The following is a 27,213-nucleotide window of genomic DNA, read 5'->3' as shown; positions in this document are numbered from 1 at the left end:
TAGCAAAACAGCATTCAAAGACCATAAAACTACTGCACATTATCCAAATTTTATTTGTATAAGAGTACAGGATTCAAATTGGATGTCTTTATTGACAGGTGGCACATGTTGCAGATTTATTTAGGAATACTCTTGAAAGCTTCTTGGATGAATTTCTCCAGCATACAGATACCTTCAACACAACATGAAAAAAGTTAGAATTAATGTGGTAAACAAGCAGAAAATCAAAACCAATGATTGGCTGTAGTTACTGTGACCAAGTTCAAGGCAGTTTCAGCATTAAGCACTAGAAAGCTCACCTGTCTACTCAAATAGCAACAGCTGGCTTGCAACATCCAGATTGTATCAGCAGTGTTTACTCATGGATTGTAATCTCATCAGTAGAATGTTGTTCTCAGCAATATTCCCTGAAAAAACAAATGAAATGTTGGCCCTGTAGGTAACCATAAAGGAAGCTACAAACAACAGTTTAGGCCAGTGGTTCTCAATGTTTTTCTTTCCACTCACATATCACTAAATAATTCCTATGCCATCAGTGCTCTGTGATTAGTAAGGGATTGTGAGTGGGAAGGTTGAGAATCACTGCTCTAGACCCAATTGTTACTGAAATAGTTTGCTTGAGAAAAATTGTCATTGGCCCATTTCCTTTGGAGTTATGGAACCGTGCACATAACGAGTCAATAAGGTATGATTAAAATGGTGGTTTTTAAACTTTTTCTTCCTACCCACATACCATCTTAAGCAATCCCTTACTAATCGCAGAACACCTATGGTATAGGAAATATTTAAAAGTGGGATACGAGTGGAAAGAAAAAGGTTGAGAACCTCTGGTTTAGGCAAGACACCATTTCAAAGCCAATAATCAAATCCAAGAGCAAACTGTCACTTGGACACTACGTGTAGCTCACACTGCTCTTCATTCAGCCCTTTGTAGACGCTGGCTTGCAGGGAGCTACCCCAGACAGCTAGGCTGAGCAGCCAACACTTTCCAATGTCTGGATTCCACAACTAAAATCAAATTCAAGAAAGTACTAAATTAAACAGGGCAATCACTTTGGAGAAACAACATTCCAGGCCAATGACTTTTCACCAAAGTGAATTTAAAAAAAAGAAATATTAATCATTTAATTCTAGATCAAGACTGACACTAAAGCATTGACAAACCACATTGATTTATTAGTCAGGCTAATTAAAGTGTGTTACAGGTCTTTTAGTCAGGCAACTAGAGGATTAAAACCACTTTAGCCCGTGCCAAGTCCTGTTTATAATCTCCCAAGAATGATTATTGTAGCTAGGGAAAGCCTATGCCACAATTGTACTCACTTGGTAAATTTGCCCTACCACACAATAACCATAATTGCTGTTAAAGCAATCACTAATGTAAAATACTGCAGACTGCATAGGGCACTAACACCAAAGTAACAACATGAACAGGATGTTAATGTATTGAAAGTTCATAGGATATTCACTGAATTAGCAAGGAAGAGCAAATAAAACTGGAAACTAAGCTTGCATGAACTGGTTTAGAAGAGTGAAATTTGGCATAAAGCAGCCATAGCAGATGCTTACTTCCAAGAAATCTAGAATTAGGAATCAATGTTTAATGAAGTATCAACCATTTAAAGCAAGAGGAAAAGTTCCAATGTGCAGTTTATATTCCCCGCCCCCCCAGAGTAAAAAGTTAGCATTCCAAAGACAACTAACATTTCAGGCCTGAGCCCCTTCATAAAAAATGCTGCGTTCCTCCAGCATTTGTGTAAAAAGCATCACAGCACCTGCAGACTGTTTAACTAATTTTACAGACTGCTGATCTGTAAGGAGGAACAAATCTAAACAATTGCAATGAAAAATCCATCAACTAGACTTTTAGAGAAGCATTTAAAACAGTGGGAGAGGTAGGTGCTCATTTCAATCCCTCCATTAGCTGTAGCCAATAAAAAGGGAGCTCAAGTAGAGCAGCAGGAATGGCAGTTTGAGGGTTTGGCTAGTGCGGATTCAGATGCCGTGGGCAAGATCTTGGTATAGTGAGAAGAGTAGAGAGTGGATGCCAACCAGAGCAGTGGAATGCTGATTGTAGGATGTGGGAAATAATTGTCCCTGATGTCTACACCTACAAGAGGTGAATCCAGTTGCAACTCCTTAGAGCCAGTGAACTGGGAGCTGGATTAAGAGGGTGATAAGATAGAAGCTTTAGGGAGACAGTCACACCAAAAGACAGGAGGCAGGTCACTGCTGTGCAACTATTAAGAGGGAAGGGGAATGGGCAGTCAGTGCAGTGTACCCCTATGGCTGTTCCCCTCAATGATAAGTACATTGTTATGGATACTGTTGGGGCAGAAGAATCTACCAGTGACAAGTCAGAGTGGACAGGCCTCTGGCAGAGTCTGGCCCTTTAGCTCAGAAGGGGAAGAGATAGTGATCAGAGATTCAATAGTTAGGCTTTGTGAACAAGATCAAGACTCTCAGATGGAATACGATCTCCCAGGTGCCAGGGTCATCTCAGATTGAGTCCATTTCAAGTCAGAAGTCATGCTCCACATTGATAGCAATACAGGAGTGGGGATGAGGTCCTGAAGAGAAAATAGTGAATTAAGAAGGAAGCTGAGATGCAGAACCTCAAGGGTGATTATCTCAGGATTGCTGCCTGTGCCATGTACCAGTGAAGAACAATTGTGGCAGATGAATGTGTGACTGAAGAGTTGGTATTGGGCAGGAGTTCAGATCTGTGGATCATTGGGATCTTTTCTGGGGAAGGTATGACCTGTACAAAAAGGATAGGCTGTACCTGAACTGGAGAGGGACCAATAGTTGAAGGGCAGGTTTACTAGAAGTGCTGGGAGAGTTTAAACTAGTTTGGCAGGAGAATGGGAACCAGAATGTGAGGAGAGAGAATAAAGCAGAAGGTGGAAAGGATAATAGATGTGTTGTGGATTTATGAGGAAGGGACAGGCAAGGGAAGAAGTTAGTTGGAGTTAAAATGTGCCTATTTCAATGAAAGGAGTATTAGGAATAAAGGAGATGAACTTAAAAGCATGGATGAGTACATGGAATTATGATGCTGTAGCCTTTAGAGGCACAGTTGACGCAAGGACAAATCGGCTGATGGAGATACTGGGTTTAAGTATTGCAAGAGGGATAGGAGGGGGAGAGGGGCTGTGGTCTAGCATTACTGGTCAGGGATGTAGAAAGGGAGGAATTTGTAGAGAGTATCTACAGATCAAGTGTGGGTGGAAATAGGAAGGGAGCAATCACTGTAATGGGAGTAGTCTACAGGCACCAAATAGTCCTCAGGACAGAGGAACAGATAAGTGGGCAATTTTGGAATGGAGCAGAAATAACAATTGTTCAGCTCTATAACTTTGCAAATATTGACCGACACCTTGCTGCAAGAATTTGTCAGGAGTATCCAAGGATTCCTGACATAGTATGTGAACCAGCTGATGAGGAAAGGCCATACTGGGTAATGAACCTGGTCAGGTGGCAGACCTCTCGGTGGGTGTACATTTAGTTAATTGATCACAACCACTACCCCCTGAACTTTAGCATAGCTATATGGACAAGAAGAAATGCAGACAAAATGGTGGTGTTTAATTGGGGAAGGACTAATTACAATGGGATGAGGCAGGAGCTAGGGAAAGCAAATTGGGAACAGATGTTCTTATACCACAAATCATGTGAAGGATGTTTAGGGACCATGGGGTTCTGCAAAGGTTTGTCCTACTGAAACAGGGAAAATATAGTCGGAAAAGGGAACTGTGGTTGACAACAGGTAAAGCTGGTTTAGAGAAAGGAAGCATACATTAGATTTCAGAAACAAAAAGGAAAGGACTCACGAGAATTACATGGTGGTCAGAAAGAAGCTTAAGGACTTGAGAGCTAGGAGGCAAGTAGGATTATGGAAAACCTTAAGGCCTTCCAGGAATACTTGAACAGAAGGATGACAAGAGTGAAGATAGGGCAACTGAAGGATAAAGGAGGCAGCGTAGGTAGAGATTGGAGAAGTCCAAATACTTTGCTTCAGTGTTCACTAGAGAAAAGGATCTTGGTCAAGGTGAGGTCAGAATAGAACAAGCTAAACAAGAGGAAATGCTGGACCACCTTAAAATCATTCCCAGGACCAAAACAAGATATAGCACAGGTTGCTATGGGAATGGAGGGAAGAGATTGCTGAGACGTTGGCGATGATCTTTGCGTCATCCTTGGACGCAGGGGAGGTGCTGGAGAATGACAAATGCGTTCCCCTTGTTTAAAAAAGGTAATAGGGAGAATTCAGGGAATTATAAACCAGCAAGTATTAGGTCAGTGGTGGGCAAACTATTTTAAAGGATTCACAAGCACTTAGAGATGCCATCTTCCCACAGATAGACAGCATGGCTTTGTGAAGGGAAGGAAGGTCATGCTTCGGTGCATATGGATTACAGCAAGGCATTGACCCCCATGCAGGATATGTTCAAAATAATGAGGCATGGGATCCATGGAACCTTAGCTGTGGGAATACAGAATTAGCTTGCCTGTAGAAAGCAGTGGGAGGGAAGTACTCTGCCTGGAGGTCAATGACTAGTGGGAGTACCACAAGGGTCTGTTCTGGGACCCTTGCTCTTTTTGACTTTTTTTTTTAAAAACAAAAGATGTAGAGGGATGAGTCAGTAAATTTGTGGATGATACAAGGGTTGGGGGAATTGTTGATAGTGTTGAAGGTTACAAGATACAGACCAGGTTGAGAGTTGTGGGTGCCTGGGACACATGACCAGGGATGGCATTGAATATTGGGGCATTTAAGACTCTTACACATTCACATGAATGAACAAGAGGGTTATGAGACAGGGAGGTTTGAGTTTTATAAAGTTTTTTTGGGTCTATGGGTTTGCACAATATCATGGGTTAAAGGGCTTGTACTGGGCAGTAATGTTCTTACTAGCCCTTCAATGTCTGATCTGTTGAATATCTTCAGAATTCAAGATTCCCAGACAATTAATTATTTTGATAATCAGTTGCTAGACACCGCTCTGGAATGAATTCAGAAAACAGGTCCTTCAGTAAATAACAGCAGTAAATCAACTAGAGAAAGGGGGCTGAACCATGACCAAATTTTTAAAAACATGCACACTGAGAACATAATGCCATCAGTGGGAAGAAGAAATGCACGCAGCAAGCTACCTTTGCTTCCACCTTGAGCTGAAAGCACCAATCTTCTCGAGCAAGCTGCCTCATCCTAGAGAAAAAGCAAGGTCCAATAAGGCACAGGAAAAGCATGGTTACAGAATTAAAATCAAAGGCTGACCCTGCAGCACCCTGCCCAAATTACAGTTCAAGATCCAATAAAAAGTCCAACTTTAGAACAGTGGGAAGGAATAGTGATTCTTTTAGAAGTCAAAACCATGCCAGACACCAGTCAATTTTCACTTGCCACTGGAACAACAGCAATCCATTCCAAAAAGTCCAGACCTCTAATGTTCAGCAAACTCATGAAAGACACTCAGCAGCTAACATCTGGACTTCCCATCCCAAATGCCACATTACTGGGAGAACACGTGAAAATGAGAAAGCAGGAAACTCGTGTAGATTCAACCCAAGATCCAACAAGTTCAGCCTGCAAGTTACAGGAACTGCCTGCATTTTTCCATGACCACACTCTTGTACATATACAGTTAATACTTTTGAATATGAAAGGAGCCAATCGCTGTGTTAGCAAAGGGAAAGGGTGGGGGTAAAAGATCAACCACAATCTTAACTGCAAGAGACTGAAAGAGGGGCCTTCTAATCTACACGTTCTGATAGCAATAAACATGGATTCAAAGAAGCAGCCAAAGCTGTTCCTTTGACTTCAGTTACCAATAGAACACGACAGGCCAAATTATTCTGCTTCACTTCAATGACCTGCACCCAGAGCACAGCCCTCCATACCCTTCCCACCCAGGTACAGATCCAAATGTTTTTAATAAAGGCTAAAATAGAGTCCACATTCACCCCTTCAGCCAACAGCTCATTCTACACTCATGACTCTCCTCAAAGTAGTTACACCCAATGTTCCTGTTATACATTTTATTTTTCAAACAAGGTCTCATCTATGTGAAACAGAAGGCCATCTGAAAACAAAATTAAAAAGCTGGTCATATGCAAGATGTTCTCAGTACTACTGGATATGGCTCTCACCCCCTCTGTGAAAGACTCAATGATCCCTCAGAACTGCAGTGGAAATAGGTCATCCTCAATCTCAAGTGACTCATTTAAGTGTGCATCTGGTCAAATGCATCTTCTGCTTGTATGCCAGGTGGCATGACCCAACTCTGCCCCCTTGTTGGAAGCCAGGAAAAGTACAGCTAAACCAATAGGCAACCAAGCAATTGCTTAAAAGCATTGGCTTCATTTACCAGGGGATATGCACCAGTTTTACAAAGGTAAGCCTTTAAAACTCCAAAGTCTGTCTGGAGTAGCTAACAACAATCTACTGGAGAAATTGCAAGTTGATCAGCAGTGAGAGAAAAATGGTCCATTTCCATTCTTAACAGTTTTTTTTTTGCAGATAATGCCACCACACCCACCAAGGTAAATTGTTTATTCTTGCCCAACCCACTGAGTTCTCAAAAGTTGTCTGCTCAAGATTCCAGTGTCTGCAGGTTTTCTGTGTCAAATTTTTTTGTCAAATGTACAATTAGTGGAAAAATCACTACCTGGATATTATGTTTTGCACACTATCCTGGTTTGTCAACCTACACTCAAGTATAAGCAGGCAAGAATGTAAATGACAAAAGAATTTTCCCCAATAGCCTGCAAAGTCACCATTTTTGTCAAACACAATGTGCCTCTAGCTTTACGAAGTTGATCAAAAACTTGAGACTTTAAAAACCAAGGCACCTGAAACCACAATTCAACTTACCTGAAACACGGTTTTCAGTTACACCCTGCCATTCAAGAGGCTAACAGGCTTAAATCTGGACACTGGCACACAACTGAGGATGGTGCTCAACCATAGTGTGATTTGGCTGTTCTGTAAAAGGTACATAAAAAGTCAAGGTGAAAATGGCAGAGAAGATTGTTCCATATAATGCTCACAAACTATGTTTATTAAGAAAGCCAACAAGGTTACAACACCAACTGCTGTAAATCAATCCAGACATTTCTGCTCTGAAGCTACAATTACACATTTCACTGAGGCTAGGAATTACAAGAGGTGAACAAATATAGTTCCATTGTGCAGCAAAAAAAAAGTGCCACTCTCATTTTTCACTTCAGAAGTATTGGTTTCTCTGGTAACACATCTCTAGTGACTCTTAAAAGAACAGGGATGTATGCAGCCAGACTAGAACCACTCATATGGGTGAATATAGTGGTCCACTCACAAGGATGCACGGTGCTGTCCAGGCCTATAATTAACCACCACCAGAATAGCAAAAGTTAACTGCCAGGAAACAGCCCCATTCATTTTCCAGCAGTGTAACACCAGCACAGGCACAGCACAGCACTGGGCAGCTGACAAACCACTGGGGAGACCAAAACCACCTAACATTAATGAAACGCATGCCCCACCAAAATAGGGAACGGAGTTGAAAGGGCAAAGAAAACAATCACATGCTAATCACCGTCACTTCAATTAGAATCCCAATGGAATTAGTCAAAGTTTACAAATTGGATTGTAACACAAGTTTCACTTGCCAATTTGGCAGGTTATCTACCCGAGTACAGGCCATTGGTGGGTAGAATTTTAAAGATTGCAATGGCCAACCTAACCCATTATCCCCCACGCCCCTGCGATGCCAGAGCAGTTCCAGCAGCGTGGGAGATGATGCGTAAGGATGGCCATTGCTCCTGCTCCAACTCCATTCCCTGCCAGCCCATTCATCTCACGCTGGCCTGACAGCGTTTACCTGCCAACCCCAACAGCTTTCCTCCCCCGATCCTGACAGTGTTCCAACTCCACACTTACCCTGGCACCAACAGCACACCCCGCCCCCTTACCTTTTGGAGGGCAACACAAGGAACAGGGGCTTCCCTGCTGCGCCTCTGGTGACACGGTGAGCGCTGGACAAGTCACTCATCGCATCACCGAAGAGGTGGAAACACTCTTAAATTTCCCAGTGTAGTGTGTAAGGGGCTGCAGGGGATCATGACATGGGTAGGATGCACTGGTCCTGAGTAGCCCCAGTTTGTAAACGCCTAATTGATCCTCATTTACTCACATCTATATTTGCATCTTTTGTGTTCAGCTCTAGTAATAATTTAGCCTTCAAATACACAGGATGCAAAAATTTTCAAGAAGTTCTCTGTATTTCAGTGAGAAAGTGTTTTAATTAACAGATAAACACAAAATGCTCAGACACATTTGTCAGAATAAACCATCTACCAAATAGTCCAAATAAAGATCAACTTGGTCATCAACTTCACTGCTAAAGACAAGAAACAAGTTGGAGCATGCAAAAACTTGGGGACCCACCACACCCCCCCCCCACTCCCGGGCGCCACGAGGGACCGAGCACCCCCCCCCACTCCCGGGCGCCACGCGGGACCGAGCACCCCCCCCACTCCCGGGCGCCACGCGGGACCGAGCACCCCCCCACTCCCGGGCGCCACGCGGGACCGAGCACCCCCCCCCACTCCCGGGCGCCACGCGGGACCGAGCACCCCCCCACTCCCGGGCGCCACGCGGGACCGAGCACCTCCCCATCTCCCGGGCTCCACGCGGGACCGAACCCCAGCGCAATTTAAGCCACGCGGGCTGCAGCCCCTGCAGAGACGAGGCCGTCCATCCGCCCGCCCTCGCCACACACATCGGCATTGCGGACGGGAAATAAAACCACCACTCCCTCCATACACGGCTCCCCGGGCCCTTCGCCGCCTGCCTCGCCCTCCTATACGGGCCGGCCCGGCCCGGCCAGGCGGCCCGCCTGGGGCCACCACAACATCTCACCTCCTCATCGGCGACAGGAAAAAGAGACCAGGCGGCTTCTGAGCATCCATTATATAGAAAATGCTGGCATCGCGAGATTTCTGACCACGCATCACGAGAGGGCACATGCGCCTTCTGACTATGACCATTTGCACTATATGTCGCCATCTTTAATCAAGGAAATAGTTGGTGGCAGTGTGCAAACTGTCTTTAATGCCAATGAAGGCAAATCCTGCCAAAAACTAGATTTCATTTTAATTCTCGGTTGTTGTTACAAACTCCCCGTGAAATGAAACAAACATGCCATGATCATCATTTTTTTTCTCTCGTTGACTTCTCTCTGAAGATACTTCAATCAAACAAAAACTTACAAATCTTAAACAAACTCATACCACAAACAGGCTTGTCTGAACTATAAAAACACTCTTTTCATACATTACCATAAATGTGAATATTTACTCTCTATCTATTATTTCTTTTCTTTGGCTTGGCTTCACGGACGAAGATTTATGGAGGGGGTAAAAGTCCACGTCAGCTGCAGGCTCGTTTGTGGCTGACAAGTCCGATGCGGGACAGGCAGACACGGTTGCAGCGGTTGCAGGGGAAAATTGGTTGGTTGGGGTTGGGTGTTGGGTTTTTCCTCCTTTGCCTTTTGTCAGTGAGGTGGGCTCTGCGGTCTTTTTCAAAGGAGGTTGCTGCCCGCCAAACTGTGAGGCGCCAAGATGCACGGTTTGAGGCGATATCAGCCCACTGGCGGTGGTCAATGTGGCAGGCACCAAGAGATTTCTTTAGGCAGTCCTTGTACTTCTTCTTTGGTGCACCTCTGTCACGGTGGCCAGTGGAGAGCTCGCCATATAACACGATCTTGGGAAGGCGATGGTCCTCCATTCTGGAGACGTGACCCACCCAGCGCAGCTGGATCTTCAGCAGTGTGGACTCGATGCTGTCGACCTCTGCCATCTCGAGTACTTCGACGTTAGGGATGAAAGCGCTCCAATGGATGTTGAGGATGGAGCGGAGACAACGCTGGTGGAAGCGTTCTAGGAGCCGTAGGTGATGCCGGTAGAGGACCCATGATTCGGAGCCGAACAGGAGTGTGGGTATGACAACGGCTCTGTATACGCTTATCTTTGTGAAGTTTTTCCAGACTCTTTTGTGTAGTCTTCCAAAGGCGCTATTTGCCTTGGCGAGTCTGTTGTCTATCTCATTGTCGATCCTTGCATCTGATGAAATGGTGCAGCCGAGATAGGTAAACTGGTTGACCGTTTTGAGTTTTGTGTGCCCGATGGAGATGTGGGGGGGCTGGTAGTCATGGTGGGGAGCTGGCTGATGGAGGACCTCAGTTTTCTTCAGGCTGACTTCCAGGCCAAACATTTTGGCAGTTTCCGCAAAGCAGGACGTCAAGCGCTGAAGAGCTGGCTCTGAATGGGCAACTAAAGCGGCATCGTCTGCAAAGAGTAGTTCACGGACAAGTTTCTCTTGTGTCTTGGTGTGAGTGTGCAGGCGCCTCAGATTGAAGAGACTGCCATCCGCGCGGTACCGGATGTAAACAGCGTCTTCATTGTTGGGGTCTTTCATGGCTTGGTTCAGCATCATGCTGAAGAAGATTGAAAAGAGGGTTGGTGCGAGAACACAGCCTTGCTTCACGCCATTGTTAATGGAGAAGGGTTCAGAGAGCTCATTGCTGTATCTGACCCGACCTTGTTGGTTTTCGTGCAGTTGGATAATCATGTTGAGGAACTTTGGGGGACATCCGATGCGCTCTAGTATTTGCCAAAGCCCTTTCCTGCTCACGGTGTCGAAGGCTTTGGTGAGGTCAACAAAGGTGATGTAGAGTCCTTTGTTTTGTTCTCTGCACTTTTCTTGGAGCTGTCTGAGGGCAAAGACCATGTCAGTAGTTTATAGAGAACTATATATAGCACAGAACACCAGCTCTTGTCGTCTGCTATTTTAAATTTTATAATAGTTTTAGATTTAGACTTACAGTATTACCATTTCGGCCCATGGGTCAGTACCGCCAAATTTGCACACATCCTCGATACATTTTGAAAGGTGGGAGGAAACCGGAATCCCCGGGGAAAACCCGGGCATACACTGGAAGAACATACAAACTACTTACAGACTGCGTGGGATTCGAACCCCAGTTCTGACTGCTGGTGATATAAAGGTATTGCGCTAACCTCTACACCAGGGGTGTCAAACCAAATTCACGGAGGGCCAAAATTAAAAACTTGGACTAAGTCGAGGGCCGAACTAAATATTTATTGAAAATTTTCAACAACATCTGCATGTTTTCTCTTCTTTCAACATATGTAATGTTAAACTTTTTCTTATTAAAATAAATGTTTAATAATAGTTTTGGATAAACTCTTTCCAGAAGCATTAACAAATGAGAAATAAAATATTCAATAAATAATAGGATTTGTCAAATGTTGCTAGTGTGCTGTCGAATAGTAAAATCTGAGGGCTATTGAGAATGTGGGAGAATAACATGATTCCTGAAACAATCAAATGGGTGACTGATTGTGGGCATGAACTCTAGCAGGGTTATTTGCCATGCCCTTTTTCCATTGGTACAGATATCCTTTGATTTACACACTTTTCCAGTTTTATGCCTAATGAGCTTGTATCCAGGTGCAGGACCATTTTTAACCAGGAATATATTTATCACTGTGACATGAAACTATTGGAAGATCGTTTTATCCTGAGATTAAAGTTCATAATCCTTACTCAGGCCTGTGTGCGGGAGGGCGGGGTTTGCGGGCGATCGGGTTGGACAACGACAGTGCGGGGGCATCGGCTCTCGCTGCAGGGCGGCATCTCGGCGGATCAGCAGCCCCGTCACCGTGAGTCGCGGGTCGGCCTGCGGCAGGGAGGGGGAGTGGGCAACGGTCCTGGCGAGGTCAGGCCCGAGGCCTCCGGTTCCGGGCGCTGGGAAGCGGCCTTGGCTTCCCCTGACACCGGCCAGGCCACGCTGCGGTGGGGTGGCGGGTGGGGGGACATGACAGTGCGGGGGCATCGGCTCTCGCTGCAGGGCAGCATCTCGGGGGATCAGCGGCCCCGTCACCGTGAGTCGTGGGTCGGCCTGCGGCAGGGAGGGGGAGTGGGCAACAGTCCTGGCGAGGTCAGGCCCGAGGTCTCTGGTTCCGGGCCCTGGGAAGCGGCCTTGGCTTCCCCTGAAACCGGCCAGGCCCCAAAACCAGAGTCCACGGTGAGACCCTGCAATGTAAACAGAGGAGGTGGGGGTGATTAGCGGGCTGACGCCAATGCATTCTGGGATTTGTTGTATTACTGTGCATGCGCTATACTGGCGCGGCGGCCAGTGGGCCACCTCTAATACATTTTTGAAATGATCTTGTGGGTCAAATATAATTATATCGCGGGCCAAATGTGTGCTCTACACCAACAGAGCCACCCTGCCTCGTCCCTCTGATCTGCACCAATTCTATATCCCTCCATTTCACTCCTGTGATAGATGAGTAAAACTAATATGAAAATATGTGTAATGAATAAAGCCAGTATGAATAGGATACCCAACTGCACGAAAACCAACAAGGTCGGGTCAGATACAGCAATGAGCTCTCTGAACCCTTCTCCATTAACAATGGCATGAAGCAAGACTGCGTTCTCGCACCAGCCCTCTTTTCAATCTTCTTCAGCATGATGCTGAAACAAGCCATGAAAGACCTCAACAATGAAGACGCTGTTTACATCCGGTACCGCACGGATGGCAGTCTCTTCAATCTGAGGCGCCTGCAAGCTCACACCAAGACACAAGAGCAACTTGTCCGTGAATTACTTTTTGCAGACGATGCCGCTTTAGTTGCCCATTCAGAGCCAGCTCTTCAGCGCTTGACGTCCTGATTTGCGGAAACTGCCAAAATGTTTGGCCTGGAAGTCAGCCTGAAGAAAACTGAGGTCCTCCATCAGCCAGCTCCCCACCATGACTTCCAGCCCCCCCACATCTCCATCGGGCACACAGAACTCAAAACGGTCAACCAGTTTACCTATCTCGGCTGCACCATTTCATCAGATTCAAGGATCGACAACGAGGTAGACAACAGACTCGCCAAGACAAATAGTGCCTTTGGAAGACTACACAAAAGAGTCTGGAAAAACATCCAACTGAAAAACCTCACAAAGATTAGCGTATACAGAGCCGTTGTCATACGCACACTCCTGTTCGGCTCCGAATCATGGGTCCTCTACCGGCATCACCTACGGCTCCTAGAACGCTTCGACCAGCATTGTCTCCGCTCCATCCTCAACATTCATTGGAGCGACTTCATCCCTAACATCGAAGTACTCAAGATGGCAGAGGCCGACAGCATCGAATCCACGCTACTGAAGATCCAACTGCGCTGGGTAGGTCACATCTCCAGAATGGAGGATCATCGCCTTCCCAAGATCGTGTTATATGGCGAGCTCTCCACTGGCCACCGTGACAGAGGTGCACCAAAGAAGAAGTACAAGGACAGCCTAAAGAAATCTCTTGTTGCCTGCCACATTGACCACCGCCAGTGGGCTGATATTGCCTCAAACCATGCATCTTTTTGCCTCACAGTTCAGCAGGCAGCAACCTCCTTTGAAGAAGACCGCAGAGCCCACCTCACTGACAAAAGGCAAAGGAGGAAAAACCCAACACCCAACCCCAACCAACCAATTTTCCCCTGCAACCGCTGCAACCGTGTCTGCCTGTCCCGCAACGGACTTGTCGGCCACAAACGAGCCTGCAGCTGACGTGGACATTACCCCTCCATAAATCTTCGTCTGCGAAGCCAAGCCAAAGAAGAGAGATAATAGAATGTAGGAAGTAAAGTAAGTTCCGCATATGTAATTAGACAGAATTAGCAAGTTCTGCATAAGAGTAAGCCCTGAGGGTTAGGAAGGTGTGAATAATGACAATGACATGATGGACACAGACAGGATACCCCCTGGTCCTCCAAGTTCACAGACACAGCACATAGGCAGGCAGGATTGCCTAATGCCAAACTTTTCCAGGAGGCAGAAGAATGTTAGTGGGGGAGGGGGGTGGGGGGGGTACCTCTTTTTTTTTCTTTGGCTTGGCTTCGCGGACGAAGATTTATGGAGGGGGTAAAAAGTCCACATCAGCTGCAGGCTCGTTTGTGGCTGACAAGTCCGATGCGGGACAGGCAGACACGATTGCAGCGGTACCTCTACACTGAAATGAACTGTATAAAAGTTGGGTGAGCCCCAGTATATGTGTGTATTCCCAGGGTAAGGGGAAAGCACCCAACTTTGCATTGTTGTATAATAAATGTTCTTTGTTCTCAATTTTTGTCTCGAGCAAATTGTGTGAATGTACTTCTGTTTCTCACACTCCCATCAGTGTACATGCCCAAATTGGCCTTAAATGTTAACATTGAGCCCGCATTCAGATTCAAGATTCTTTTATTGTCATGTAATAAAACCTTTCCTCCCCAAATACTTTATTCACAATAACTTTACAATAAATTATTTACAACAAGAAAACTATTCCAGACCTTTTACATTTGTAGTGTCAATCATTTTGATACATTCTTATCATTGTATATTTTACATCTTCTCTCAATACCCCGTCACCATCCCTATGGCACCTTGTTGCTTTTCTCCCCCCCCCCCACCGTTGGTTGAGGAACTTCCCCTCGGACTTAGCCCCTCAATGCCTGGTAATGGGAGGACTTTAGACTGTGGTACTTCCCCTCAGCGCGCTCACGTTGGCTGCACAAAGCCTCAGTGCATCCATTAGCACGCACTCCTGTAGCCTGGAATATGCCAGTCGGCAGTGTTCCCAGACCGACATTTCTGTGTGCTGAAAGACCAACAGGTTTCAGGCAGACCAAAGAACCTCTTTCATTAAGTTGATGGTCTCCCAGCTGTTCTGGATGTCGGACTCAGAGAGTGTCCCAGGGAATAGCCCGTAGATCAGAGAGTCCTCTGTCATGCTGCCACTGAGAATGAATCATGACAAGGCCCCCTGTATCTTTCTGCACACACTCAATGTGAATCTGCATTCAGCAAAGTGGTGGGCAACAATCTCCACCTCCCTGCAGGCATCCCATGGACAGCGAGCGTTGAGGGTGATGATGTTCCGGTTGTACAAGAAGGATGTGACTGGGAGGGATCCTCCCACCACCAACCAGGCCAAGTCCTGGTGCTTGTTTGTGAACCCTGGCGATGAGACATTCAGCCAGGTGACCAGCATGGTCGTCTCAGATCCATCCCACCAGATCCATCGAGTCTTCATCTCTCAGTTTCTGTAAGATGTTCCACACTGATCACTGCCTGATGGCCTCGTGGTCGAAGGTGCTTGCCCTGGACAAACTTTTCCATGAAGGATGACCACCTTTGCTTGTGGCTGCATCAGGCTGTGGGTGGACCAAATTACCAAGTGCCGCTACTTGGTGAGGTTCTACTGTCCCAGGTGTTGAGAATGATAGGCTTGGCCCCCTTGCCACCCAACATCCCAGTCAGCTGGTTTTTGCCACACCACCTATCCTTTGTAGAACTGTCATGTAATAAAACAGAAAATGTAATATTACGCAAAATTTCCTTTAGTCCGTTGTAAGGCAGTCAAAGTCGGCATTAGTTTTGCCAAGTGTCCCTCACAGTTAGAGAAAGAGAAGCAAAAGAGAATCCTTTCACAGACACAGAGTGTCTGTGGATTTATCTCCAGTCCTTCTGCAGTTGCATTCTAACCATTGGCAACCTGAGCTCCCTTCCATACGATCAGGAAGCCTTCAGCACCTGAGGCCCTTCAGGAGCCCTTCTTGCCCTTAGCACCCTCTGGAATCCTGGCTTCCATTCCGGATTCCCATGAGCCAGTCTCCAGCAGCCTGCAGCCTGTGTGGGTCCTTTGCCAGCAAGTTGCCAGTGAGCCTCAGCCTCATGTAGGCCCTTCAGCCACTGGGCTGCCATGGTCACCACTCTGTAGGATCATCTCCTATGCTTCTATTTCTCAATGGGGACTGTTTCTCCCCTTTTCTGGTGCCCCATGCTGGTCCCCCTGAACCAGAAACCTCTTATGGCGCCTGCTGGTCATGGGTGCCGCCAACTTGGTCACAGACTTCATGTTTGCAGGATTTCAACTAAAAACACCGTTGGCTACTTTAATGGGCATTTTTAAAGCCTCCGCGGAGTTGACAACATTTGTTTAGGTGCTGTGTCACTACTCCCTGCTCTCCCTGGGTCTGCACCACGCTCTTGGTGTGAAGAAACCCCTCCTAATGTCCCCCCTACTCTTCTCCCCTTTCACCCATGTCCTCTGGTTTTAAAAAAAAATTAGACATGCAGCAAAGTAACAGGCCATTTCGGCCCACGGGCCCATGCCGGCCAATTACACCCAATTAACCTACAACCCCGTACATTTCGAATGGTGGGAGGATACTGGAGTTCATGGGGAAAACCCACGCAGATACGGGGAGAACGTACAAACTCCTATAGATAACGCACGATTTTAACCCCGGTCTGGAGCCGATCGCTGGCGCTGTTACAGTGTTGCGATACCGCTGCACTAACCGTGTCAACTTCATTTTATCTCACTTAACCGTAGAGGACAAAAGCCTTTATTGCCTCTTTTATTCATTTAATTTAATGTGTACTATTATGAGTGTTTTTGTTTAACAAAGTACCTGCTCGGCTGCAGCAAATAAGAATTTTGATAAACATGTATATTGAATAATATTCATGACAATAATCACATTCTCATTAAAAGTCTGTCAATATTATCTTCATTTTGCCTTGAGCAACATTAATGTCCCAAGAACTTTGAGAGGAAAGTAAGCAAAACAAAAAATGGTGCATGGCGCAAGGATTAGTGAATTAGTCGAAGCAGTAAATCTCAAAACCTCTCAGTGAACCAGTCAAAACAGGATACAGCATGGGCACAGGACCTTCAGCTCATCAGATTTGTGCCAACCATTAAGCACGCATTTCCATGAATCTTGCCCGAATCCCTTTTATTCTACCCACATTCCCATCAGCGTACCCCCAATCTCCCCAGTCTATGACAGGTGTGGCCAAACCGCGGCATGCAAACCGCACGTTATATGTCTAAGAGCCACATGTGGCTCGCGGGAATATATTGGCTGAGGCAGGAATTGTATGAGCTGGTGCTCACCACGGTAGTTTCAGTGGGCAAGGCTTGCGATTGAAAATATTTGGTATGATAAGACTATGGATTTGGGTGTAGCGCTTTACATTGCTTATCCCCAGTGAGTTAGAGACCTCTAAGCACTGTTTTATACATCATTTTTGTTCTTTACATCTTCTTTCTGATAAATATACACAACACAGGTACATTTAATAGTTGAAAGCCTAGGCTACAATAATAATGGATGGTCTACCAGGCTGCCAGAGGTAGGGGTTAATGCTGGCAGTAGGGAAGTGCTCATACGGGGTGTACACACTTCCACGACTCGCAGCGACATGGATGCCATCCACCATCTCACAGACATGGTTAAGCGGTAAGGTGCTCAAATTAGTGAATGCATTGTGCCAGATCTGAGGACATCTGGCGCTGTAACAGGAATAGTGACCATCAGGCTACCTCTGCCATTCAGATCACACAAGGCAATGTTGACAGATGGGAGCACCCACACGTGACAGTCCATATTAAACCTGATCCAAGAACTCCAGCCATTCGGAGTAACAACACTGACAAACACTCAGTCCAGGACTGGATCGACAAGACTAAAACCCGTCTCAAAAAGCAAAAGTTTCCTGTATATGACCAAGCGGAAGAAATTATGAGCTGTTTGATGGGCAAGGCCAGAGATGTTGTAAAGATTGCCTTGTGTTGCAATCCTGAGATGGATGTTAACCAAGAAACTGAAAGAATATATAATGTCCTCCTTCACTATTTCAGTGATGTCCCCTCATGTCTCTCCCTTACAGACCTTTATGTTGCTCTACCCAAGCACAGAGAAAATTCAGTTGAACAAGGCAGTGGACCTGACTGTTGAGGGTCTGGGCAGGCACAGAACATGAATCATGTGCACTGGCCTGACCCAGAGCTATCCTGCATATTAAAGAGTCAGCCAGTTCACGAATGTACCTCGCATGATGTTCAGCTGAGGTTTGACGATTACCAGAGAGAGTTGAGAGCTAGTGACACAACCACTGGTGTCACACAGATAAAAAGCCGCACCATCACCTCTGAGCATCTTAGTCTACCTTCATCAAGCCTGGTAGTGTCTGAGCAGTCCCGAGTCTCTCACCTTCCTCTCTCCAAGGCCAGCGTCCTTGGCCCTCTCAAATGTCTGTACCTGTTCAAGGTGAAGCATGTGACAGAGTATATAGAAATGTTTTTGGGAGATAAATTGGGAAAGGTTTGTTAGAGTAGACCACATAAAAACACTTTAAAACAGATCTTATTTGAAATACTGGAACTCTGCCCCATGCTAGACATATCAGGGCCTCCAAGCTTTTGCAAGAGCTTTGAAAAGTGCTCAAGGGACTTCACTAATGGATTGTTGTTTACAAAAGGGAACAGATGAAAAATCTTGTCAGAGCTGCCTTCTGTCTGGAGATGTTCTAAGAGGGTTGTGGAGGGTCAAGCAGAGAGAATCAAACAGGTTTTCTCTCAGAAAGAGAGAGAGAGAGAGAGAGAGAGAGAGAGAGAGAGAGAGAGAGAGAGAGAGAGATAGAGAGAGAGAGAGAGAGAAGTTCTGCAGTGCTAAAGCTAGCAACAGTAGCTGGGACTGGAACAGGACAAGCTGGCAAGCTTGTGGACAGTCCATTTGGAAGATGGCTTGGTCAAAGATCTTGTGGTTCATGCAAGAGGAGAGGACTGGCTGTCTAGTTTCACTTGGAATAAGGGAAAAAAAAAGAACTCTGTGATGACCTGAAAGAAAGAGGTTATCATCTGGATGGGGCAAGTTTCTTCGGCCAGACACTGAAGTGGCTGTTGGAAGTAAATGAACAACAAATCTCATTATTCATTATTCATTTTTAATATTATTGCATTTTATAGTTGGTTTTGTATTGTTTAAACCATTAATGTTCGTTTTATAGACTTTTTATCTAGCTTGTGTTTTGGAGCCATTACCGTGTGTTGGTTATGTGACCCATGTAGCATTGCTGAGATTTCATAGTGTAAATTATGTTATTTTTCATGCTTAGGGCAAAGGTGCAGAAAGGATGATAAAACAGAAGGTGATTTCTGTGTGATGTTGCATTCTACAGGTACTGATTTTCCTTGTTAAATGTAAAAATTCTGGCCAGTGATTCATCTCTACACAGATTTTAACTTGTGCACCAGGTGTCACTGTTCTCACTTTTGTACAAAAAGTTTTTCACTGTTTGAGGAGACTTTAAAACGTGAAATGTTTTCCTGACAAATTTTAACAGCTCTCGGCTACACTGAGTTGAGTGCATATTGAATAAAGTGTCTGTGTGTAGTTTGAGGAAATAGATGAAAATAAACTGCTAAAGGAGCAAAGGTGCAGAAAGGATGAAAAACCAGAAGCAAATTGCTGTGTCTTCTACAGGGAGCGAATAAATGCTGGAAAACAAGTGAGGCCTTCCTTTTTCTACACCCTATGCAAACCCATTACACATGCTGATCCCATTTACCTGCCCTCAGTGCATATTTGTCTAAACTTTTAAAATATCTTTTAAATATTACAATTGTACCCGTCTCGTTTATGTTCTTTGAGAGTTTGATCCATTACCCTGTTTATAAACATGTGGCTTTTAAATCTTTCCCTTCTCACCTTTTATCAGGTAAAGTTTTTGAATCATCTTCCCTGGGGAAACAATGACATTGACTGTTTACCTTACCCATGCCCTACAGGGGTTGGCACAGTTAGCACCATGCTGTTACAGCATCAGCGATTGGTTCAAATCCAGTGCTGTCTGTAAGGAGTTTGTATGTTCCCCTGTATCTGCATGAATTTCCCTCAGGGGCTCCAGTTTCCTTTCACCATTCAAAATGCACCAGGTTAATTGGATGTAAATTGGGCAGCGTGGGATCAAGGTCCGAAAGGACCTTTTACCATGATACATATTTTTAAAACATGTCTTTTAGATTGAATCAATAAGTTGTTTACCCTAAAGTGGCATTCTAATTTGATTACCGATTCCAAATGAATTGAGATTTATTAAATATTTAAAGGTATGTATAACAATCAGTTCAGCTATACCTTTAATTATTGGTGTCTTGAGGGATAAAAGGTTACCTTGAGAACACCAAATGCCATTTGTGCTGTATGTCTAAATTTTAAAAAAAAGATTTATAACCCTCTGCAAGATCCCTCCTCAGCCCCTTCACTGCAGGAAGAAAAGCCCCTGCCTACCCACCCTTCATATAATCGAAGGCCACCAGTCCCAATGACCTTCTTGTGAAGTTTATATATTGTGAAAAGTAATAGTGGAGACTTGTACACATTTAAGGTACCAATCCAATTTTTAATGTGTATAATCATTGATAATGCTGAAATTCTACAAGAGTTCTGCTTGATAGCAATAAATATTCCCATATTAACATTGCAGACACTTCAGTGCTTGTTTTTGCAAGAATTTCATATCAGTAAAAGATTAAAGGGTTAAAAAAATCGTAATTCATTGCTGTGATGGTGCACCATGTTGAGATCCACAGTGCTGTAAATCTAATCAAGGGAAAGGAAATTTAATCCCACTGTACTGAACTCCTGTCTGTTGCAATGTTATTAAATAGGGATCAGATGTCCCTTTAAGGTGAAGGAAAAGAAGTAGAAAAGGTTTACTTTTAAAAATTTAGACATGCAGCACAGTATCGGCGCCCAATTTACACCCAATTAACCTACAGTCCTGGTACGTTTTGAAGGGTGGGAGGAAACCGGAGTATTGAGAGGAAACCCACGCAGACATGGGAGAACGTACAAACTCCTTACAGATAGCGCAGGATTTGAACAGCGTTCCGCTAACCTCTATGCTAATTGTGCCCAAAATAAAACAAAGAAACTAAGAATCCCATTTCTAGGCCACGAGGCAGCTTGACAAATATCGGTGAAATAGGGTAAATATGCTTAAAAATATATCAGGATTTTCATTAGCCTAGCTGTCATTAGAATTTGGGATGAGTGCACACCGGGACTTGTGTGATGGGATTGAATGCATTTGAATACTGGATTGATGTTGCCTCAGGGGTGGCATGGTTAGTATAGCCATTAGTGCAACACTAGCGATGAGGTCCGAGGGGTCGAATCCTCTGCTGTCTGTCAGGAGTTTGTACTCTCTCTCCGTGTCTGCGTGGCTTTTCCCTGGAACTCTGGTTTCCCCCCACCGTTCGTGAGCCAAAATGGTCTGTTACTGCACTGTATGTCTGAATTTTAATTAAAACATTTAAAATGAGGTTAAAAGGGCTCAATCTCAGGTTCCCACTGTCCTCCACCGTCACTTACTTACTACCAAGCGCCGGTGAGCCTCCAGCACCCATAATGCCATGTCGGCAGCTTGACGTGATAGAGCGACAGCCGCTGTCAACACGACAGCCCGAAGCACCACTCCATAATAAGTATAACAATGTGGCGGCACACCACTAGACAGGCAAACCGGCCCTGCTTGTAATCCACACGGCGGGGTAGCCAGCCAAAATGGTGCCGTGTTTCCCCTTCTTCTCAGCACAGGGCTCAGAAGCCCGCACTGGGGGACCACGTGACATCCGGGTGACATCAGCGCTCCCCAGCGCGGTTCTCAGCCAGGTCCGGGCTGGAAGTATAAGTCCAGCCCAGCAGGCTGCAATAAATCAGTTCTGCACACTGAGCTCAACCCGTCTGGTTGTGTGTTCTTTCAGTAGCAGGGTAGCTACCGCTACAATTGGTGACCCCAACTGGTTCAAACGTCTTTGAACCCATCATGAGTGAACCTGGGATCAGTGCTATAGCTGTCAAGCTGCCTGACTTCTGGGTTCAGGAGCCGGAGACCTGGTTTGGCCACGCTGAGGCTCAGTTTCACCTCCATCAGATTTCATCCGACATGTCCAAATTCTACCATGTGGTCACCTCCCTGGACCAGGCCACTGCCAAACGCGAGCTGCACCTTGTTCAGAACCCATCCGGTGAAGACAAATATGAGACCATCAAGCAAGTGGTCACTGGCTCCCTCGAACTATCCAGGCGCCAGCATGCCGCATGGATGCTGCACCTCGACGCCTTGGGAGACAGGTCCCCGATGGAGCTGATGGAAGAGATGCACTCATGGGTGATCACACCAACTGCCCACTCTTCAAGCGCATTTTCTTCGACCATCTGGCCGAGGACATCCGGCCGTTACCGGCCCAAGGAAGGTCGCTCAGAAGGCCTAAGAGCTATGGCTTGAGCGATTCCCGGAGGGCTCGGCAGTCCAGCAGGTCACGAGGCACAGGCATGACCACGCCAAGTCCGCCCCTAGCGCAGTGGTAGAGCATCTGGCCCCTGCAGGGGTCACCAAGAGCATAACCAGGGGCACGGCATCCGCTCCAGGCCTCTGCTTCTGCCACCAGCACTGGGGAGCCAAGGCTCGGAAGTGTCCAGGGAAATGAGCAGGCCGGCTGCTGTTAATGGCTGCGGTGGCTGGCCAAAGACACAGCCTCCTCTACCTTGGGACTCAGTCAGCGGCCGGCGGTTCCTCGTTGACAATGGGGCACAGATCAGGGTCATCGTGGTCACGGCCATCGAGTCCAGGAACCGACCTCGAGGACCTGTGGCCAACGCAACAGAGATCTGGACGTATGGAGACAAGACAGTCCACTTCCAGATCAGCTGACGTAAGTTCTCATGGAGGTTCACCATCTTGTCCCTTCTGACTGCCATCCTGGGTGCCAACTTCCTCCTCGCCCACGGGCTTCTGGTGGACATTTGGGGTAGGTGCCTGGTGGATGCCCGTACTTTCTAGGCATTTGCCTCAATACCTCCCGCACAGAGCAGCTGCAGATAGCTACGATCAGCACACCCTGAGATGATTTCCAGTGAATCCTGGACGAGTTTTCGACCCTCCTCAAGCCACAGTTCTCCGCTGCCTCGCCGCACCACGGGGTTTTCCACCACATCCCCACCCAGGGCCTACCGGTTCACGTCAAGGCATGCCGGCTCCCGCCTGACAAGCTCCAGGTGACGAAGGAGGAGTTTTCGCATCTATTGGAGCCGGGGATCATTTGGTGGTCTGACAGCCTGTGGGCCTCGCTGCTCCACCTGGTCCCAAAAGTCTCCAGCGGCTGGTGTCCCTGCGGAGACTATCGGCGGCTCAACGAGGCCACAGTTCCTGACCGTTACCCCATCCCTCACATCCAGGTCTTTACGGTCAACCTGCCTGGTGCGAGGGTTTTCTCCAAGGTTGATCTGGTGCGTGGATATCACCAAATCCCAGTGCACCCTGAGGACATACCCAAGATGGCCATCATCACCCCCTTCGACTAATTTGAATTCCTTTGCAAGCCATTTGGGCTCAAGAACGCCACTGAGACCTTCCAGCGCCTCATGGGCTCAGTGGGCAGGGACCTGGATTTCATCTTCATTTAATTAGATGACATCCTCATTGCCAGCAGGAATCGAGTGCAACACAAGGCCCACCTGCGCACCCTCTTCTCCCGGCTGGCCGACTTTGGCCTCACCATCAACCCAGCCAAGTGCCCATTTGGGAAAGAGTCCATGCAGTTCCTGGGCCATACCATCACGTCCGAGGGAGCCACGCCCACCGCTACAAAGGTTGCCGCTATCAAGGAGTTCCCACGTCTGGATAATCTCAAGGAGTTGCAGGAGTTCACAGGTATGGTCAACTCCTACAACTGATTCATCCCGGGAGCTGTGTGCATCATGCAGCCGCTATTCACTCTCATCGCAGCCAAGCACAAAATGCTCACCTGGATCCCAGAGGCCTGCAATGTATTCGAGGCCACCAAGGATGCCCTCACGAAGGCTACCATGTTCGTCCACCGACCTGAATATGGCACTCTCCATCGATGCCTCTGTCACAGCCGTCTGCGCCATCCTGGAGCAGCAGGTGAATGGATAATGGAAGCTGCTGGCATTCTTCAGCCAGCTTCTCCGTCCACCAGAGTGCAAGTATAATGCTTTTGAGCGTGAGTTACTGGGCATGTACCTGGCGGTACGGCATTTCCGCTATTTCTTGGAGGGGAGGACTTTTACCATCTTCACTGATGACAAACCCCTCACCCATGCACTCGTGAGGGTGAAGGACCCCTGGGTGACCTGCCAGCAGCGTCACCTCTCCTTCATGTCGGAGTTTACCACCGACATCCAGCACAAAGCGGGTTAGGACAACGTGTTTACCGATGAACTCTCACGACCTGCCATCTGCGTGCTGATGCCTGGCCTCGACTTCGACCAGCTTGCTTGGGACTAGAAGTCTGACGAGGAGACGCGAGCCTTCAGGACTGCCATCATGAGCCTGCGGTTCTGAGACCTCCTGACTCTGAGCGGCGGAAGCACCATCCTGTGCGATGTCTCCATGGGCACCCTGCAGCCAGTGGTTTCCCAGCAGTGGCGCAGGCAAGTCTTCCATGACATCCATGACCCTTCACACCTGTCCATCAGGTCCACGGTCCAGATGGTGGCAGAACGGTTCGTCTGGCACAGGCTGCGGAAACAGATTGCAGGCTAGGCCAGAACATGCACCCATTGCCAGATGTCCAAGGTACACAGGCACACCAGGGCGCCCGTGCAAGAGTTCGAGCATGTTCGGGAATGGTTCAGCCACATTCACGTGGACATAGTCAGGCCTTTACCCGTTTCCTGGGGAAGCTGTTACCTGTTCACGGTGGTGGACTGCACCACTCGTTGGCCTGAGGCGATCCCGATTCCAGATGTCTCCATGGACTCCAGCTCTGAGTGCTGTTGCACGGTTGGGTCGCCTCACCAGCGATCGGGGCGCCCAGTTCACCTCTGCGCTCTGGGGACAGCTTGCCAGCAGGTTGGGGATCGAGCTACACTGCACCATGAACTATCACCCGCAGGCCAATGGGCTGGTCAAGTGTCTGCACTGCCACCTTAAGTCGGCACTTATGGCCTGCCTCACTAGTCCCGACTGGGTAGATGAATTGCTTTGGGTGCTCCTGGGCATCCTCTCCATGCTCAAGGAGGATCTGCAGGCATCATCAGCTGAGCTTGTCTACGGCGCACCGCTGCCACTTCCTGGTGAGTTCATCAATGCACCTCACAACCCCCAGCGGTCGCCGCATGAGCTGCTTCCCCACCTCTGAGCCCGCTTGGACTCCTTCGCACCCCACCGCTGCCCAGACATGGCACAAAGCCATCTCACATCCCCAATGAGCTGCTTTCCCCAGAGTACTTTTTTATTTGGTGGGGCCCTCTCGCAGCATCTCTGCAGAGACCTTACGAGGGGCCGTACAAGGTTGTCCAGCATTCAGGGTCTATGTTCACGCTGGACATCGGCGGCAGGTGGGAACTGTTTACTGTGGACAGGCTGATGCCAGCGCACCTCGACCCCACCGAACCAGTGATTGTGGCCCAGCTAAAAAGGACATTTGCGCCAATTCTAGGGTGGGGGGGTGCTGTGTGGTGGGACACCACTAGGCACGCGAGCCAGCTCCGCTTGTAATCCAAGCGGTGGGGCAGCGGCCAAAATGGCGCCATTGGGGGGGTTTCCCCTTCTTCTCAGCACAGGGCACTTGGGGACCATGTGACACCCGGGTGACGTCAGAACCCCCCAGCGTGGTTCTCAGTCAGGTCTGGGCTGGGAGTATAAGTCCAGCCCAGCAGCCTGCAACCAGTCTGCTCATTGAACTCAACCCGTCTGGTTGTGTGTTCTTTCAGCAGCCATGATCTTATTGAATGGCGGAACAGGCTCGATGGGCCATTTTTGGTCTACTCCTGTTCCTACTTCCTATGTTCCTATGTACCGCTACAACAAGTGGATAAATTGTTGTAGCCTAAATGTTCAGCGGCAAACTGTGGAAGCCAAACTGTGGTCTAGATCCCTATCCTGCCTCTTATGTTAATTTTTAAGCCAACGATTCGTGGTTCTTAATACAGGAATATCTTTCAGTTAAATCTTAAAATGTGACCAGGCTCGCGCCAAAAAAAAATCCAAGTTTCATTGGTTGAAAATGGTGTCTTGAGGCCTGTCATCTGTGATGACGTCTGCGTTGCTGATGTCAGGCCTCAAGAGACCATTTTGTTCTGTTGGTGACCGTGCAAGTATGTGCTTCTGTTGTAGCAACACAGCGATTCAAACACGTGGGTAAAAAGTAATTTCAATAAAAATAAGTTATTACAAGTTTTAGTTATTTCTTTCACGGAACCTTTGCGCCTTTCTGAGGAATCCAGTTTGGATGTCAACCTTGCTACCCTCTGGTTCTTGTGGAAGGACAAAAAGAAGAATAAACTTCCCACTCCAGATGCACTCACTGTGCAAGAGCAGCTTTCCGGTGAGGCTTATGTTTGAGACACGTGAGAGGCTGGAGAGCCCTCAAAATTCTGTACCATAATTGCCAGAGATAACATGCTTGAGCAGCATCAAATAGAAGAAATGGAGTGGTCAATATTTCAGGCCAGAAGCCTTCATCAAGAAAGGCGGGAAACAGTTACTTTCTGCAGGCAGTGAGTGATGAGTGATGAATGGTATCCTGCAACATTGGGTCTCTTATTAGTTAAATTGAGTAACTGTTTCCAGTGTGGCGGCCCACTAAGCATGCGTCAAACTGGCGACAATGGTGGCCACATGCGGCTAAGGAGAGCCTCTCTCAAAATGGTGCCAAGCATCCCCGTGCAAAACCGTGTCTGCGAAGAATCTTTTATACGAGTGGACGATGTCCCTTCCGACGAGAGTGCCAGGAACCCGAAGTGCATAAAACCAGTCGAATGAATGCTGATCAAGCCAGTTTGAACTACAGCTCTGACTGAGCCTGTCTGTTTATTCTAGTTCCATGCGGCACATCGCTACAACTGGTGACCCTGACAGTCTGAATATTATTCAGTCCAAGGATGATGGACGCTTCATCACTACACGCAGTCTCACTGAAGCGGCCGACTTTCTGGACATCACGACCACACGTGTAGTTCGACCAGGCAGAGGCACAGTTCAACATCTGGCAAGTGACCTCAGATTCCACGCGCTACTACGACGTAGTCAGCTCCCATGATGAGGAAACAACAACCCGGGATGTGGAATTTATACAGATGCCTCCGGAAGAGGGGAAGAGGGGAAGTACAGAGTGTTCAAAGAGCTCCTCATAAGAACTTCTGACCTCTCACGCTGAAAATGAGATGCCCGCTTGCTCCACTTAGATGGCATAGGGAACAGACACCGTTAGCGATAATCAATGAAATGCTGGTCCTAGCCAAAGGCCACTCTTCCTGTGTCATGTTTGAGTGGGGCTGGTACAACTATCA

General features: G+C 47.2%; 1 long non-coding RNA gene and 1 other non-coding gene across 3 annotated transcripts; both read right to left on the bottom strand.

Moving 5' to 3' along the window:
• Positions 1-30: 30 nt before the first annotated feature.
• LOC138743652 (uncharacterized) lies at positions 31-8,928 on the bottom strand. 2 transcript variants are annotated; one of them, XR_011344978.1, is made up of 5 exons: positions 8,906-8,928; positions 6,878-6,988; positions 5,158-5,212; positions 300-407; positions 31-172 (listed from the first exon to the last, which is right to left on the bottom strand). It is a non-coding gene; the product is annotated as an uncharacterized lncRNA (long non-coding RNA). The 2 variants fall into 2 exon arrangements; XR_011344977.1 differs by lacking the exon at positions 8,906-8,928 and adding an exon at positions 8,178-8,284.
• Positions 7,285-7,486, bottom strand: LOC138743762 (small nucleolar RNA SNORA74). Its single transcript, XR_011345059.1, has one exon. It is a non-coding gene; the product is annotated as a small nucleolar RNA SNORA74 (small nucleolar RNA).
• Positions 8,929-27,213: the final 18,285 nt, after the last annotated feature.

Source organism: Narcine bancroftii, chromosome 9 (genome assembly GCF_036971445.1).
Source record: "Narcine bancroftii isolate sNarBan1 chromosome 9, sNarBan1.hap1, whole genome shotgun sequence".
Classification (NCBI taxonomy): domain Eukaryota; kingdom Metazoa; phylum Chordata; class Chondrichthyes; order Torpediniformes; family Narcinidae; genus Narcine; species Narcine bancroftii.
Note: the sequence above shows the minus strand (reverse complement) of the source record. Positions and strands in the feature narration are given on the sequence as shown.